The sequence below is a fragment of the Ambystoma mexicanum genome, chromosome 4q, assembly GCF_040938575.1.
Source record: "Ambystoma mexicanum isolate Mex_15411 chromosome 4q, UKY_AmexF1_1, whole genome shotgun sequence".
NCBI classification, from domain to species: Eukaryota; Metazoa; Chordata; class Amphibia; order Caudata; family Ambystomatidae; genus Ambystoma; species Ambystoma mexicanum.
In genome coordinates this window covers 416737516-416754764 of record NC_090928.1, presented here as the reverse complement: position 1 = coordinate 416754764, position 17249 = coordinate 416737516, and the positions used below count along the sequence as shown (strand labels likewise).

General features: G+C 45.5%; 1 protein-coding gene across 1 annotated transcript in view; it reads right to left on the bottom strand.

The window, feature by feature from the left end:
- The window catches only part of COG2 (component of oligomeric golgi complex 2), a 1367578-nt gene that overhangs the window by 197487 nt on the left and 1152842 nt on the right, over window positions 1-17249 (bottom strand). The gene's annotated exons all lie outside the window — the stretch shown is intronic.

Sequence of the window (17249 nt, the reverse complement as noted above, 5' to 3'; positions counted from 1 at the left end):
CCTCAAGGCACACTTCTAAGTGGCTGTCAGTTCCACTGGTACTACCCACAGTTACTCTGTACACACTGTACTTCGCAGGTACAGGTTCTATGGCACCTTTCTCTAGCAGGTCTGAAATCTCCTGCATAAGGAGCGGGTCTGGAAGCTTCAAAGAGTTGTTCCCTGGTGGATGACTCTGAGGAGTGTGTAGGAAAGGCAGGCAGTAACCTTGGGCAACTGTTTCCAATGCCCAAGCATCTGACATAATAGCTTGCCATTCTGTCAGATGCTGAGTTAACCTTCCTCCTACTGGTGTTTTGTGTCGGGAGACCTCAGAGGGGTTTAGAAGTGGCTGACGCAGATGCTCAGGGTAAAGTAGCACCTGCTGATGCGGGTTTGGTACCTTTGACCCGTCCACCATTGGTGAATCGTCTCTGGCCCCTTTGAGCTGGCTGCCTTCTGCCTTTTCTGAATGCAGAGTAATAACGAAAGGGCTTCCCCCTTCAGGACGTACCTGTGGGGCGATTTGGAGTGTGACGGATTGCAGCCCTAAGTGATTTTGCTGCCGCCTTTGAGGTTTGCAATTTCTCCAGGCTGTCATCAGCTTTTTTGCCAAATAGAGAGGTGCCGTCAAAGGGCATATTCAGAAGCCTGGCTTGCACATCAGGAGCAAAACCAGACTTCTGCAACCACGCAAATCTGCGGATTGTGGTACTCGCCGCCATGGCTCTGCTGATGCTGTCAGCAGAGTCGATACCTGTTTGGAGGGACTCACACATTGCATCCTTCCCATCCTTGATGATGTTCAAGAATGCATCTCATTCCTCCCCTTCTGGGAGACAGTCAGCCGCTGATGAAGCACACTCCCAAAGGGTGTGGCTGAATCCAGCTAGCGTGCAAGTGGCGTTAATAGACTTAAGTGCCATACTGCATGCTGAAAAGACTTTAGACATGGCATCAAATCTTTTGTTGTCTCTGTCTTGTAGTATAGTGGGGTATGCCGCCTTACTATTTGATGATGTCGCTGCCTGCACTACTAAACTCTCTGGAGTTGGGTGCTTATTTAAATATTCAGGGTCTGAGGCGGACACACTGTAGTACTTCGCAGAGAGCTTTTTATTTACTGCAGGGATAACTTCAGATGTCTCCCAATTTGCAGCGGTTTATCTCTGCAATACAGCATGAAAGGGACTAAAGGGTCTTCTTGAGGGCCTTTATCTAAGATACCAGTTAGAACATCTTGCTGGAAAGAGGGTGCAGGTGTTGTACACACCATAAATTGCATAATTCTAGCCATAAGGGTTCTGTAAGGCATTTCTGCATGCTCTCCAGGTTCTGGTCTGGCAAATTCTGCCTCTGAAGAGGTATCTATGCCACTGGCATCTTGTAAAGATTCTTGTAGATCTTTCAATCTATTCTCCTCAGAAATTAGTTCCTCTGGAATGGGTACTGTTGTTCTTTGTAACCCAAAAGGTGTCTCATTGTCAGAGTCCTCCCCTTCCTCATATATAGAGGATAAAGCTCTGAAATAATCAGATCTTGGATAAGGGGTAAAACCCATTTCCAGAGAAGAAGGAGCCAAATTGATGGACACTGCTTGGGAAAAAGTTGTGGTTGTCGATGTAGGCATTCTAGATCTCGACAAACCCGCTAGTGGCATCGAAAAACTCGAAAAGGGCCTCGATATATTCGAGAGGACCGTAATCCGACTTGGTGTCGTCAAAATTGTCGACGCCACTCTCAACGCTTTGGGCAGGACCTTCGACACCTCTGGTACCGGTGGCGTAGTTGAGGTTTGTGGCCTCGAGGACGTATCCTTCATTGGGGTAGACGACGGCGTCGATGACACAGATTTGTGCGTCGAAGGTACCTTCGACGATGGCGTTGATGATGCAGCTTTACTCGATGATTTTTTGTCTTTAATCGAGGGTTCATGACGCTCTCAAGGGTTTTTGGTCGCCGGGTTCGACGACTCGCAGCGTTTTTGTTTTTCGGGGGTATCACCTCTAGGCATCTCCGAGGGGGTCAAAGCCGCGTTCTCGAAGACCCTAAGCATTTTTTTACAATATTCCTCCCACTTAGCTTGAGACCCTTTCTGGGGAATGTGAGGATGAAGAAAAGGGAGATCTATGACACCTCTTCTTAGAGTGTCTCGATCTCGAAGAGTGATGGGAACCGCTTTGAGATCTCGATCGGGAATGTTTCTTTCGTTGGTGAGGAGATGAATGTCTCGACTCAGCCGAGGACAATTTTGAAGGGGTAGAAGATTTAACTGCCTTACCTCTTTCTAACTTCCGCTTATGCTCCTTCAAGGCTTTCGCCGTCATAGACATGCAGTCCTCACATTCCGAACACTGGTGCTCTGATCCCAGGCACCACAAAGAGATCCTGTGAGGATCCGTTAGTGACATCTTTTTACCACAAGGTAAAATGACAATGCCATCGTAGGATCTTTAGATTGCCGAAGATTTCCGAAGAGTAGAAGAACCGAGCGTTGAGTCTCCGAGGCTTACGAAGCATGGAAAAACGGAACTGAGCAACGGATGCTGCGCAAGGTTATTTATACCTATGGTGACGTCGGCGTCAATACGAAGGCCTTTGAGGGACACCGACTAGAGGGATGATGACGTGCAGCGCCCTCTACTGTGAAATTTTTTTCCGAGGCCAGCAAGCTGGCATTGGATTTATCAAAGATAAGGACTACGTGGGAGGACACAATCCATTCGAATTGAAGTTACTGTCTAGCCTAAAATTGCCTCCCACTTTCCATGTTAATCTCCTGAAGCCTTGTATTAAAGGACTAGGTTAGTTCAAGCACCAGGTCCAGTTAATGTGGACGGTTCTGGAGAGGAGTATGAGGTACAGGCTATTCTAGATTCTAGAGTAGTTTGGGGAAAACTGCAGTACTTGGTAGACTGGAAAGGATATGGCCCTGAAGAACAGTCTTGGGTGGCAAAGGAAGATGTACATTCGAGAATATTAGCCAAGAGATTTCATTTATGCAGACCAGAGAAACCGGGCCCTGGGACAGGGCATTGCGGGGATGGCGGGTACTGTCAGGTTTTCAGGTAACAGGAAGTGTTAGTTCAGAAACTCTTGGGTGACATTGGCAGTTGTTGCTGCTTGGTAGGGTTGGTTTGGTTGTGATTACGATTTCCTTAACAATAATATCAGCCAGCTACTATTGTCCCAGAGCAAGATGGGGTACTTGCTGGTCAACAGTGATTGGCCTGGGGACTTTTGTGTTGCAGTTTGGAACCTCAGGAGAGGTTCTAAACTGCCTTTCATTCAAGATCATTTCAAGAGAGGTCACTGTTAGGCAGAAACCTGTGCAGTTCCCTCTGGGACCACTGCAAAAGATTTAGGACTACAGGTGTTTGGCAGTAAACCCACTTGGTAGCAGTCTGTACCACACAGATTCACTTGGTAGCTGTGGCTGAGCAGTCAGACTTCCCTCAAGAAGAGTTAGGCGGTATACAGAGTATTCACAATAGGTCAAGAGCACACAATAGAACAATTAAACACTGACCAGGGTTTGGTGTAAAAGAGATATAATTATGTATTTAAAACTTCATCTAGAAAAACACACAGGCACTAATAGTAAGCAATTCAAAAACACGGTCACTAAAAGATATACACTCCCTTAAAAGAATATTAGACAAGTCTTAAGTAAAGCTCCACTTATTTTCAGTCAGCGGTGAGCGCTTAACGTAGATGGCACTCTAATAGTTCGTTTTAAAAAGGGAGAGAAAAGCAGAGAAACAGATCCCAACACTTTTACAAGAACATAACAAGAGAGGAAGGCAAAGTAAAACTGTGAATTCAGAGTCAGTAGGCCGTATCCACTTTAAGGGGATCGAAACGAAATGTGTCCAAGGTCACACAGTTGCAGTGCACAAAAGTCTTGTAATGATTCAAAAAGGAGTTGGACCAAAGAAAGGGACCAGTTAGAGGGTCAAGGCGGCCAGCCCAGTCCAGAAGGTTAAGGAGTTATTATTACCTTGTTGCAATCTTTAGAAAGGGAGGCCTGGCGGACACGGTACCTTAAAGTGGTGAAAACGCTCCAGCCGGGGCAGTTGTTCCTGGCAGCGGATGCAAGTCGGTGCTTCGTCTGGGGGAAGAGAGGATCTCGTCGTGGAGGAAGACAGGAGTCCTTTGCACTGCCAGGGAAGAAACCAGCCGCAGAGTTTCTCAGGTACAAGGAGCGGTCCGGTGATTCGCGGTTCAGTGGTGAGTGGCTATCCGGCTGCCGGGGTGCTTGGCACGGGCAGTTCGACCACAAACCGGGCTGGGGTGCGAAGAAAAGAAAGGTAAACTGGTTGTGCCCACCAGTCAGGGGAAGAAGCCTCTCCAGCCGGGAGATCTTCTCTGTCGTCGGGAAGTGGTGAGTCGGTTCCGCAGCGCTCCACCGGTGGTGTCGTCGTGGTAGGTCGGCTCAGCTTCTCCCTCGTCGGATTCTCAGGTCCTGTGGCGACTTCTGAAGTTCCAGTCCCAAAAGCCCTGCTTTTATGCAGCATACCCCCATTCACTCAGCCTAGCTGTCACTCAAACATGCTAAGTGGTGAGCCGGCCGGCTCACCATTTGGGCCAATCACACAAGAGTGCGACTTGAGTTACCAAGGTGTAACAGTCCAGGGTGCCTAAACCCCCCCCCCCCCCAACACCCCCTGTGGTTCTGTGGAGAAGCCCGCCAAAAAGTGGAACAAAGGGCTCGACTTGGGTTGGAGTCAGAGAAGAGAACACAAACGCCATTTTAGAATCGAGTCTTGGCAAAAAATACCAACCGGAGAATTAATATTAATTAAATAAACTGGCGGTATGTTCGAGGCTATAAGAATTAAATAATTAAAGTTGGTAGCCTCGAACAATGGGAAAATCCCATAGGGAAATATTTGCGGTCGAATATAAAAAGTAGTTTACACCGCCACCAACCAAAACTCGATCAGGTGGGACGTTGACGTGCCCCTCTCGACTAACAGACCCCGGGGCAATCGAATTGCCCCGAACAGTACATCCACAATATGATGGTTTGTACTGGTTTGTGTTAATAATTTGGGCTAGTAAATCCAATGGTGACTTTACATGCCCTGGGAGACAGTAGTCAGTCCCAGGGTATGGAGTCTATGGTGGGGTGTCACTATGACACCCCTGTGTTACTGCACGGAGGGTGCTGTGTAACACACATAGGAAAAACACGTGAGACCCTATGGAGTAAAGGACCCCATAGCCCATAAAACACCTTACCAATCAAAGGAATACCATTCATCATGTCCAAGAGTGGGAGAAAAAGAGTCTCACTCTTGGCAGGAGGAAAAAAACAAACTCCAGAAATCCAGCAAAGCTGCTGGGGGACTCACTAGGTTAGGAAATTCAGCCTAAAGAGAGAATTCTCCCTAACAGTCTCAGCCTTTGAAGCTCCAGAGAAAAACTAGGAATAACTAAAGAAATCACATACAACTACATAAAGAGTCAAAGAACAAGAGTCAGTTAAGTGACAGTACACATTGAATTTAAGCTTTCAAGGAAGTCTTTCTCAAGTGCTACATTAGATTTGAAGTTATGTGAACTGAAATGCTGTTTAAAATAACTGTTGAAGGAACTGGAAGTCTGAGCAGCCTTTATCTGCTCCTGTGAATAGTTGCCTTTTCAGAGTCGAGAAAATAAATTTAAGCCATGCGCACGTCATTTCGTTTTTGACTGTCTGCGAGCATTTCAAATGACATTGAAGCAGCAGGTGTGAGCAGGCTTACATGCGCACGTCATTTCGTTTAATTGGATGCGAGCGTATGAAGTTAAGTTGAAGCAGCTGATGCGAGCAGGTCTCCACACGCACGTCGCTTCGTCTAAGCTGAATGCGAGCGTGTACTTTTTGAGGGGCCTTGCGCATGAAGGCAGTGAACTTTCAATTGCTTTCAATATCTGCGAGTTCGTTGTTTGTTGCCGAGCCACGTTTGAGTAAAGGACCCGGCAACGTGGGTCTGTGCATCGGAAACTGTGAAGATATGCCATTTCAGAGGTTCGTTTGACTTCGAGAGTTTCCGCTTGAGTAAACAGTCACCGGCAGTCATCCTCAGTCAAGACTGCAGCAGCAAGTGAGAAGTCTTGCGCGTGAAGTTTCAAAAGTTAATGTATTAGTTTTAAGAATATGTTAAGCAATTAAATACAAGTAAGCGCGGTGGAGTAACACATTGACTAGTTATCAATACGAAAAGTTTCATGACTCTTATAGGCAGCGTGTGAAATTGTGTAAGGATTTTCAGTCAAGAAAAGACACAGCAGCGTCACACAAGGGAAGTCAGTAACAAGGACATTTTGAGTTTAATGGATGTTGAGGAAAAAAGAGAAATGCATATTTACAATAGCAGAGAGTTAATTTAAGGAAGTTCTTTTCCATTTAAAAATTCCTGAAGCAGCCAAGTTAGAAAAGTAAGCAGAAGCATACATTCTAGAACTAAAGTGTAAAGATTATAAAGTATATAGCCGATTGTAGCAACAGGAACAAAGAGCAGAGAAGCAATTCTATAAACTTCCAATTTCCAAAATTATCTCCAGGCCTTGGTGTCATGCGCCGAGTGGGCAGACACATATCGAGCCGCTGCAGCGGCCATTGAGTGTGTCGCTACGTTCTGGGCCGCGTTCTGCCGCGGTCTAGTTACTTTCAAGATGGCGGCCTCCGGGAGGGATTTGTTTTGCTATCTCCCGACGGTCAGGGCATTGCAACCCTTGTCTCGCCGCGGAGCCCCTTCTGTCCTTTGCTTGCCCTCTCTCTCTCTCTCCAGGCTTTCTCCCTGGATCCTTTCCTTGCTTTTCTCTCTCTCTTTCTTTTGCCCCACACTCGCTGTGCTTACCATCTTTGCAGGAATTCTCTGCCCTCACTCCGGTTACTCTATTCTCTCTGCATTCCGCTACTCGTGGATTTCCGTGCCTTGCTTCTGCCGGTGCGCTGGCTCTTCTTCCTGGCTTGCCCTTCCATTCGAGCTCACCTCCGTTACGCATGGCTTTGCTGTGCGGTTCCACTACTTTTCTCCGCTCAATCCTTCAGCTGGACTCCCAGGGGTAATTTCTACCTACTTTTCCCTTCCTTCCATAAGTCCCGACCAGGAACCCATATTCCACCGGACCAGCCCTGCAACCTGCCGGTATCTTCGGCAAGATGACATGGTTTACCTGTGTGATCATCAAACACGAGATCGTCAGATTAAAGCGTACCCTGACCAGACAAAGGGTTTTTTGTGCCTTCCGGCTTTTTCCCTTGAACCCGGCCGTCCCGGGAGGGTACCACCTGGGTGCTGTATCACTAAGCATCCACTGTGGCTTCCTGTCGTGGCAGGCCATACCTACATACAAAAAAGTAAGACTGTGGAGAAAGAAGAAGACAAAGGTTTCTTCAGAAGACGCAAGCTCAGGTGAGGAGGAGGGGGAGTTTGGGAAATGTGAGGAGGAAGACATACCAAGTGAAACTTGGGTGGATGTAGACAGGTAATCAAGGAGGGAAGGGAGGCTGTACTTATAGTAAAGTGAGAATATTTTCATTAAGATGTCTAACTAAAGATGCATTTATTGCAGGTACTCCTGAAGTGAGAGATCCAGGAGTTGAAGGGAACCAGAGGAATCCTGTCCATTTGTTATTTTATCCACTTCCCATTTCCCCTGGGCTGGTTTACTGAGTGGTTGTTGCAATTGACTGCTGCATGAACTAGTTTGGGGGATCTGGTGGGCTATTCGTCTGCTCCTGCAGGATTTCAACTCTGGGACCTGATCGCCTGGCCTGCACGTCCGGTGTAAACCATGACATTCTCAACCACGCAAACCTGCGCAGTACGGTGCTTGCGGCCATGGATCTACTGATGCTGTCAGCAGTATCCAAGCCTGACTGGAGATACTCTCATACTGCCTCCTTTCCATCCTTTACTATAGCCAGGCAGCCATATCTTCCTCGCCTTCTGGGATGTGATCAGCCGCCATGGCAACACAGTCCCACAGGGTATATGAAAATCTAGCCATGGTACAGGTGACGTTTGTAGACTTCAAGGCCATGCTGCCTGATGTGAAGACCTTGCGAGCCCATTCATCAACCTTCTTGTCTCTATCTGGGGGGATAGAGGGATAGGCAGATTGTTTGGTTAAAGTGGCAGCCTGAATTACTAAACTCTCAGTCGTAGGGTGTTTGGTGAGGTAGTCTGGATCTCTGCTAGAGGGTCTATACATCCTAGAGAAGTTTCTGTTCACAGCAGTCGCAGATTCAGGAGATTCCCAATTGGCCACAAACTTCCTCTGAAGGGCAAGATTGGGTCCTTCTGAGGTCCCTGGTCTAGGATGTCCGTGATGTCATCCTGCTCATATGCCGGGGAAGCCCTACTCCACCCCATAATTTCAGTGACCATGTTCATGAGGTTTCTGTGACTAGAAACGATATCTTCTGAGGGGTCAGCCCTGCCAAACTCCAGCTCTGGCGAAGTGTCAAGTCCACTAGCAGACTGGTGGGAGTCACAGAGGTCTTTCATCCTTGACTCTGGGTCAATTAACTCTTCAGGTACTTTTTAGTGCCAAGCTGCCCCACAAATGGAGAAGTTTCCTCATCAGAAGCAATTTCCTCCTCATAAATTGAGGATCTGGACTTAAAGTATTTTTTTGGTACAGACCTAAACGTATTTTCTTGAACTGGTATGGGCTTCGATGAGATTGAAGATTCCATCGACGGTGTCGCAGATTGCTTCGAAAAAGGGGTCAATTTACTAGGAATTCCCCTCGACTTTGGCACTGAAGCGCTTGGTGCCGATGGCGTCGACAAAATCGTTGAAGGCCTCGATGATTTGTGTTTTTTCCACGGTATCAGGGACTGACTCGGTTCGCGAGTCGATAACTTTGACGCCTTTTCATTGGGTCGAGTATCTCGACGTACAGCCGGCTTACTACTCGGCCTTGCCGAAGAAGCGTTTGACTTCCCTAAGTTGTCGAAGGAGCACCGGGGCATCGCTCTTGTGTGATTCTTTTGAGGGGGTCGAGGCCGCATTCTCAAAAATCTGCATCATTTCCACTCTAAAGGAATCCCATTTACGTAGGGAATCCGACCTTGTCGGGCACCTGATTACCTCAGTAGAGGAATCTGATGAAGAAGAAGGAGATCTATGGCGTCTCTTCTTTGCCTTCTTTGTAGACGAAGACTGCCTTGATCCACTCCTCGACCGGGGCCTCTTCAATCTTTTACGCCGAGTGGAGTCTCTAGACTCCCCGGACTTCTTTTCCTTCTTCAAAGTAGACCTCGAAGCCTTCCTCCCCACCGCCAGTTTACCTCTGCATTCCCGAAGAGCTTTTTCTGTCATCGACTGACCGGATCCGCAGTCATCGGTACGGTGCCCGGAGCCCAAACACCAAAGGTAGACATGGTGAGGACTGGTTATTGACATCTTAGACCCGCAGTAGTAACATTTTTTAAATCCCGACTTTTAGGTCGAAGGGGTAGAAGATGAAGACATTTTTGTCAGAAAAAAGAAGCGTGCCTTTAGTACTCGAATCAAAAGCTTTCGGAAAAACAGACCTGTAGCCAACGGGTGCAGCACAAGCTATTTATACTGCTGGTAATGTCAACTCTCGATGGCAGCCCTCAAGGGACACCAACTCCACGACATTGTGCAGAGCACCCTCTGCCGAGAATCTTTTCTTCCGAAGCAGCAAAGCTGCAGAGATATGAATATCAAAGATGAGGAATACGTGGGAGGACCCAATCCAATCTATATCAGAACTATTATCAGGTGAAGATGCCATACAACTGCGCGCTGATGTGTTGGGTTTAGGGGTCAAATTATCACCCTACTCTTACACGTAATAAACAGGGAGTTTACCTTTGCCATGTATGTATATACATCATACAGGGGTAACCAAGAACTCCCTACACATAAGTATACTTGTCATAAGGTTCTGCTCTTTTCTACATCATGCTGCATATCTGCGTGGGGGTTCAGATGACAATACACCTGCATCTGTGAAACAGGTGCTGGGACATGAAATGGTATGACTTTTCTGGCTTAGGTCATGAGGTTTCAGCATCACCTTTTACAGACTGGGAGAGAGAAAGTCCCTCCACCGCCAGCATATTGTATTCCAAGACATTATGTGTTGTTGGTACTTTGGGGTACTTCTACACAGACGGCAAGGATGACCGTCGGCTTTTGTCACTCATACTCATTAAAAATTCTCTGCAGAATTTCATCAGACACATTTGAGCTACCTCTCCTTTTGAGCCCAAAAGTGTGACTAGTTAGCAAGTATGAGGCCAACCCACCTCTGTATCCCTGACCAGCTCATGCTCAGAGTCTGATGTTACCTTCCGCAATCTCTCTTCTGGCATAGTCAGCAGTTTCTTGATGGGGCAGAAGAGGAGTAGAAAAAAAACACTCCCATAAAAGCTGTACATCTTCACCCTGGAGATGCATTTTACAGGAGTGATGTATGGGGGGGCTTTGAAAATATGAACTTGCTTGGCAGTTCATGTCTTTCTTTGCTGTTGATGGGGCACTCTTCAACATCTTCAGAGAGCCAGACCTCGCATGACAGTATTGTAACCATTGGCAGGATGACTTTTCTTGTGGATGAAGAATGTTCTTCTAAAAGGGGTCAGCAGTGCACCCCCCTAGCAGTGCACTGGAGGACAGAATGGACTTATTTACTCCAGTAATAGCCGACTTGTGGGTGCTGCTCGCCAACAGAGAGGCAGAAAGTTACCGCCTTGATGCCTGTTGACAGAGACTTAGGCAAGGCATACATTAGTCTGCAAAAATATATCAGCAGAGTTTACTAATTAACATTTTCTTGATAAGCAAACAAAGTTATTTGATTAGCAATTTTGTACTAATATTTATAATGTCACCATAAGTTATTTGTACTCAAAACATGAAATGAGCAACAGCAATATATCACATTGTACCACTGAAGTAAGACATAAAACATAAGTGGGATCATAGTCTGTAAAATGTAAAGGTTAGCTGCATGAATGCACAGATAAATAGATATGATAAAAAAAGAGTCTGAAAAGAGTTTACTGTGCGGCTGGGTGCAGATAGTGTAGCACAGGGCAGTGTTCTGTATATTGTATGCTTGACCCATCATTTTCTGTGTAAGCAGAAGTTCAGAAGTTTCATGAATTAAAAAGTTCACAACGTCAAAGGAAAAAGTCATAGCCTGAGGCATGTAGTAACCAGGCATGTAGTGTGGTATTGCCGTAGGCATGGTAACTGTCAACTTCAGGTGGATAAGATCGCCCTTGCCTGCCATGAGGGGTGTCATTTCACCATAATGCCTGGGGTAGCAGGAGTGACCTCACATGACCCTTGATCTCTGACGACATCACAGGAAGTGATGTCATTTAAACCCCACAGCGAAGTGACATCATAGGAAGCGATGGAACATGACCTTTCACCCTTTGACAAAACAGGAAGTGGCATCACATAGCACTATTCCTAAGTCCACTACAATAAAGATGGTTATGATATCACTGTTATACCATATACAGTTCATTCAAGAATGGATCCCCATATGTATCGTTAATATCAGTGTGTATAGGCCCATATTACCAAATTACTGTGAATGCAAGCAGACGTCCAAGTCCAAGGACTTACACTTAAGCACTTTATATAAATATACATACAATATCAGCCAACCTGTGCTGGTACTCATTTATTGGCCTCAGAAGGAAGAAAGGATGAGTTGGCCTTGTCAGGATTCGAACCTGCAACCTGCAGATCACACACACATCGCAGCAGCGAGAGCTCAACCCACTGAACCATCTAACCGGCTATAGCTATCTTACCGCCTATAGTAAAGTGAGCAATTACATGTCTGAAGGTTTTCAAAGTCAGAAAGCAAATTATACTCTGTATTGCATATACTTAAACTGGTAAATGAGATTTAACAGCAGGCCAGTTCATCTGAAGGTCTGGTGCAAAGTTGGCCACATGCCAAGCCTGCATGGATCTACTTTTCAGGCTTTAGAGGTTGGCAAAATACATACCTTTGGGAGGGTTCATAACTGTGCATTAAAGAACTTAGAGTAGTGCAGGGAAGACCATGCACTCACACAGCATCCCGTACTCTGGACAGTCGTTACCTCATACATGCAAACAAAACATGCTGACCAGCATGCCAGGGAGATAGGAAAGATAGGCACATTACAACAAAGCATTAATTGTAACACTATGAAATCAAGGGCCACTTTATGTGCTATGGTAAAACATTTCTACACTGTACACATGTTTTTAGGCACAAGGATTTTGTTAAGTGACAGGACAACGAGATGGAATGTCTTGTGATGATCATAACAAAGCCAATGGCAGAAAAAACATGCTATAACTGCAAATTGCGAAAAAAGCAAAGTGCATACTCCAAAATGGATGCTTATTCTACTCTAAATACTTTTTTGGGAAGTTTTTGTCTGCATTGTGAATTTGAGGTGTTTAAGAACAGACTAAATTAGTGACTCAGACCCTGAAGTGTGCCTGAAATAAACATTTAATGAGTCTAGCAATTATTGTATAGAATTCCAGAAAGACAAATTATTTGTTATTCCTAGTCTTTCTGATTTAGGGTCACTGCTCAAAGTGTAACACTGTGGAACCCTCTTTTTTTGTAAGAGGCCTGAACAAGAAAGCCAGCCACTGCAGAAACAAAGAGCCACACAGCGCTGGCTACAGCCCACGAGCTTCCATTTAAAAATATTTTCTTTAATTATTTTTTGTAAGGGTAGCAAGGGAGGGCTCAGCGGTTGCAGTTGCGACCCCTTGACGACCCCCAAATGACATCCCCGCCTGCCATTGATATCAACTGTTTTCAATATAGCATTAACTACCACTTTTGGGAGCAGGATGGGCTGCCAACGGTCCTCGAGCCCAAGCCAGTTAGGTGCAAGCGTAGCATTGCAGGGTTGCACACCTATGAAAGCGGTATTTATCGCTAACAGCACTCAGAACCATCATCTGGGTTGCTGAAACTTTTGCTTGGCCCAATTCATGCTTCCCTTGAAAATATACTGCCCATATGTCTGCTATTGAAAATAACTATTTCCAGGACCTGGAGGTGGGCCAGGAGGTGCGCAGGTGAGTGGGGATGGGAGAGAAATAAGGTGTGGCACTCCAGTGGAGACTAATCCTGGGGCTCCAGTTCCAAGGAGAGGCCCAGCGTAAAATGCAGGTGGGTATTTCCAGATTCCCCTTGCGTTCCCGGCCTCTGGCTTGGCCGGCTCTCTCCCGCACGTGCTAATATATAATGCAATCAATCGTCGAGCAATGCGAGCACTGGAGGTTAACTCCAGTGTATGGTATTGCAGTAGATCTGTAGATGTACTGACTGGATGAAGTATTGATCATTATTTTGCATAAACATCTAGTTAGCTTTGTGTATTCCTTATGAAGTAGGGAATACACTAAGAGACTAAGCAGAGTGTATGGTGTAGCAGGAAAAGAATCGGGCAAACTAGGTGGAATATTCTAGTTTGTATCCAGCTCACTTTCAGGGTAGTTGGTATAAAGGGCTGATAAGATAGAATCTCAAGGAGTTTGGGATCAGTTTATGGGTTAAGCACCAGTTGCATAGATGTTCATAACCAGCAGGTCACAGAACTAGACTTGCCTTCCAGAGCACTTGTCTGCCTGTTCATGTACATTTATAAAAGCGTTCACTCGTCAATATGATGCACCTTTCCCAACAAAATGGAACATAGTTGGCACTATGATGCACTAACCTACACTTTACTGAAAAACATCGAGAAAATGCTGTATTTTAAAGTGGCAATACTGTAATTAAGCATTATGCAACAACCTTATTTTTTAGGAATGGAATTGTACGACTGTCTTTTAAAAATAAAGTTAAAAGATACTGGCATTTGCCAAACAGGATATAGTTAGCTTAATAAAAGTATCATTGAGGTTCCTTCTGATTTGCAATTATTTGAAAAAAAAAAAAAGAACTGCTCTTGCCTAGCACTCCCACACAGGCCTTTGGCACTTGAGCAGAGGAGAGGATTACTGTTGCACTCTCTCCATTAGCATCTTTGGACTTAAAGTGAACAGAATAAGGGTTGCGAGAGCCCAGAGTGCAAGAAATGAATGCAGGGTGATCTGTGCTTTCATTGAATAGGATAATTTAAATAGCTAGCTGTGCTACACAAATGTCAATTTAATTACCAATTTGCTATGCAATTCTGTAGGTTTGCTATGTGCCATTGCTTATATTATGCCTTGCTTTAGAAATGTTTACCACCAAGAATAGTGCCGGTAAGGAGGTTTTTGGGAACATGGATGAGCTTTCACTGTTTCTTTCTCCATGCAGTAGAGCAGTTTAAGGGATACCCCCTATCAATGTGATCTGTGTTTTATAAAGGGAGGCATCCATCAATGTGACCTGGTCATCTGTATCTGTGTCCTGCAAAAATGTCTCCATGGATGTTGATTTGATAGCTGACACACAAATTGGTCCAGCAATGCTCTGTAGCATATTTGGCTAATGTATACATAGTGTAAACCACCACAAATGCCATTCTGCTTTGGAATCTGGATGAAAGTGGCTGGGCTGTAGCAGTTTGTAAAGGGTACTTACTGATGGGGCTACTGCTGTACTCCTACTACATCATTCCCTTTTCTCCTATGTGAGGAGCCAGTAATGAAACTCAGACACAAGTGAGACATGATTTTGGTTAAAGACTTTTATTGAAAATAAAAGGGTTTGCAAAAGTGCCTTTCTGACTGCTCTAATAGGAATGTCCCTACTTAAACTAAGGATCTGTCTGTGTCAGAATGTCCAAAACAAAATAGTCCAGTGTCCAAAGTTCTATTCTGACCCTCACACTATAAACTAAATTCTAAGGTGAAGATGGTAATATCTTTAGCCGTGGGTGGTTTAGAAAAGTATAAATAATTCCAACACAAATGTTCTTCAAGGATAAAGATCCTTGTTCCAAAGGGTGCCTCCCTTCCCGTGTACTCCGCTTTACTTTCTGATATTTTCACAAGCACCAGTTCCTTGTGCCTTTCTTGAACAGCAACAACACTGACACACAACACGGTCTGGCTTTCTACATTTGCCTCTTTCAGGATACCTGGTGCTTGCCAGTATTTTGATCCTTCTCTCCTTGTTAACACAATCCTTTTCTTAGTCCTGATATTTCTTCTCAGGACCATTTTAACTTTTGTACATTTCTTGTAACTGCCTGGTATACTCTCCTGCCAGGGCTTCTTTTAATCACATACGTGTAATTGCCTGGTATACTCTCCTACCAGGGCTTCTACTATTTGCACACTTGTAATTGCCTGGCATAATCTCCTGCCAGGGCTTATGTTCATATGGGTGCTCTGCCCTCTTCAGGACTTGCACATTTACTTTGTTTGATAATGTATCTGCTTGATTTATTATCCTCTCCGGGTTTCCCATATACTTGCACTGTACACATTCACATACTTATAAGGTTTTCACTCACAGTTCGTTTCCCCTTTTGAAAATAAGCTCTCTCGCTCGTTCTCGCTCTGTTTCTATATTTTATTTAGAATTACTTGCATTTGGCATGGCCACCGATACATCCCAGTGTCCCTGCTGTCTTTAGGTGGACTCACCGGTTCTTCTTGGCATTCCTGGAATCTCCTGCGGCCAGTCGGAACCGGTCTTTCGCTTCTTTCCTTCTTGCAACCACTTTCCTCTCAGCTTTCCCATCTCTCGCAGCTTCTGCTAGGCTCGTATGCTTTTGTTCCAGGCCCCGGTGAGTAAGATGCTGCTTTCTACCACCTGTGAACACGCAGGAGTTCGCGTGGCTGCTTCTCTCCTCTGGGCTCTTGAGCCAGACGGCTCCTCCACACCGGTCTCAGCCTTTCAGTTTCTCTATCCACTTGGTGAGGTGCAGCTCTCTCCCGCCAGCAGCACACCTCGACTCTATGCTTCTGCTCTTTACATTTCCCAGTCAGAGGTGTGTGTGTGTATAGCAACTAGCGTGCTCCTTCGGTTTGTTACCTCCTTCGCTCTGCATTGCTTGGTTACACTTCCTCATCCAAGGATTTTGGTAATTCTGTGAAAGGAAGTTAACTCTTGACAATTTGCATGATAAATTTATGTAAACATTTTTTATGGTTTTCAAGGGCAAGTCAGTCCGGGGTGGTTAGTAAGTGGAACTGGAGAAGGCGTTTTCATAAGTTTCACAAGGCAGATCAGAGTTGGACAGTTGGCCTATTGGTCTTGGGAAAGGGTTTTCACTGTCCTTAATAGGAACATGAGGAGACATATGACAATAGACCATGAGGTATTAGGTATGGGAAGGTTATCTTCAAAAGAAAATGGGGGATACCATGTCTCATCCGTTGAAGCCATGACATCTGCCCGGAAGTTGTCTCCACCATGTGATCCTCCCTCATATAGTCGCACCCAGGCTCAGGTAGCAGCTGCTGTCCCCTGGCCACATCGGAGGAGGTTGGCGCCGGGGAAACAGTGATGACTCCATCAGATTCATCACACCTATCCGATAGCCAAACTATGGAACTTGATAATGAAGGAAATAAAAGTGATGGACGACCACCTAACATTCCGAAAATGACTAAAAACTTGCCAAGATAACCGGACACGCGCCCCTACAAACCATATTCCTGGACCAAAGCAAACCCGGGATAATACAGAATGGAAAACTTACAATAAAACTACTCAACACCCAGAGATCACCAGAAGCCAACTAACCAAGACCCCTTTTCCACACCCCCACAAACTCTCCCATACTACACACACCCAGAGGGCTAGTGAAATAACCCACCAAATTATACATTTCACCCCCCCCCTATAGTCAGGTTAAAAACCCAATATCTGCAGACAACAAACAACTCATACACTGGACGCCATCCCTCCCTCAGGACACAACAAGGCGAGTGCACATAGAGCACACCAAAAAAGCTCACACGCACAGAAGCCCTGGTTCTGCATGCATCAACAGATGAGCACAACCTCTATCCTATACCTCTCTCCCTCACTAACCACCCCTACCGACTTTTCTTACAGAGCCACATGAGCACCTGGAGACCAGGCAAATGGCCGCAGTGCACAGTATAAATCAACATAACATAACATAACATAGAACCTCCCTCCTTCACCACTAAACTTAACTATCTGTTAGTCCAGGCATGGACAGATGGAAAGGAATTGTTGAGTGAAGCTGGAGGACCTAGAGTAGCAGAGTGCCCTGCACAGGAGCTCTTCATTCTATTCTGAATTGAGGAGGTTTTAGTGTGAAAAATACCTCTCATCTTGTCTTC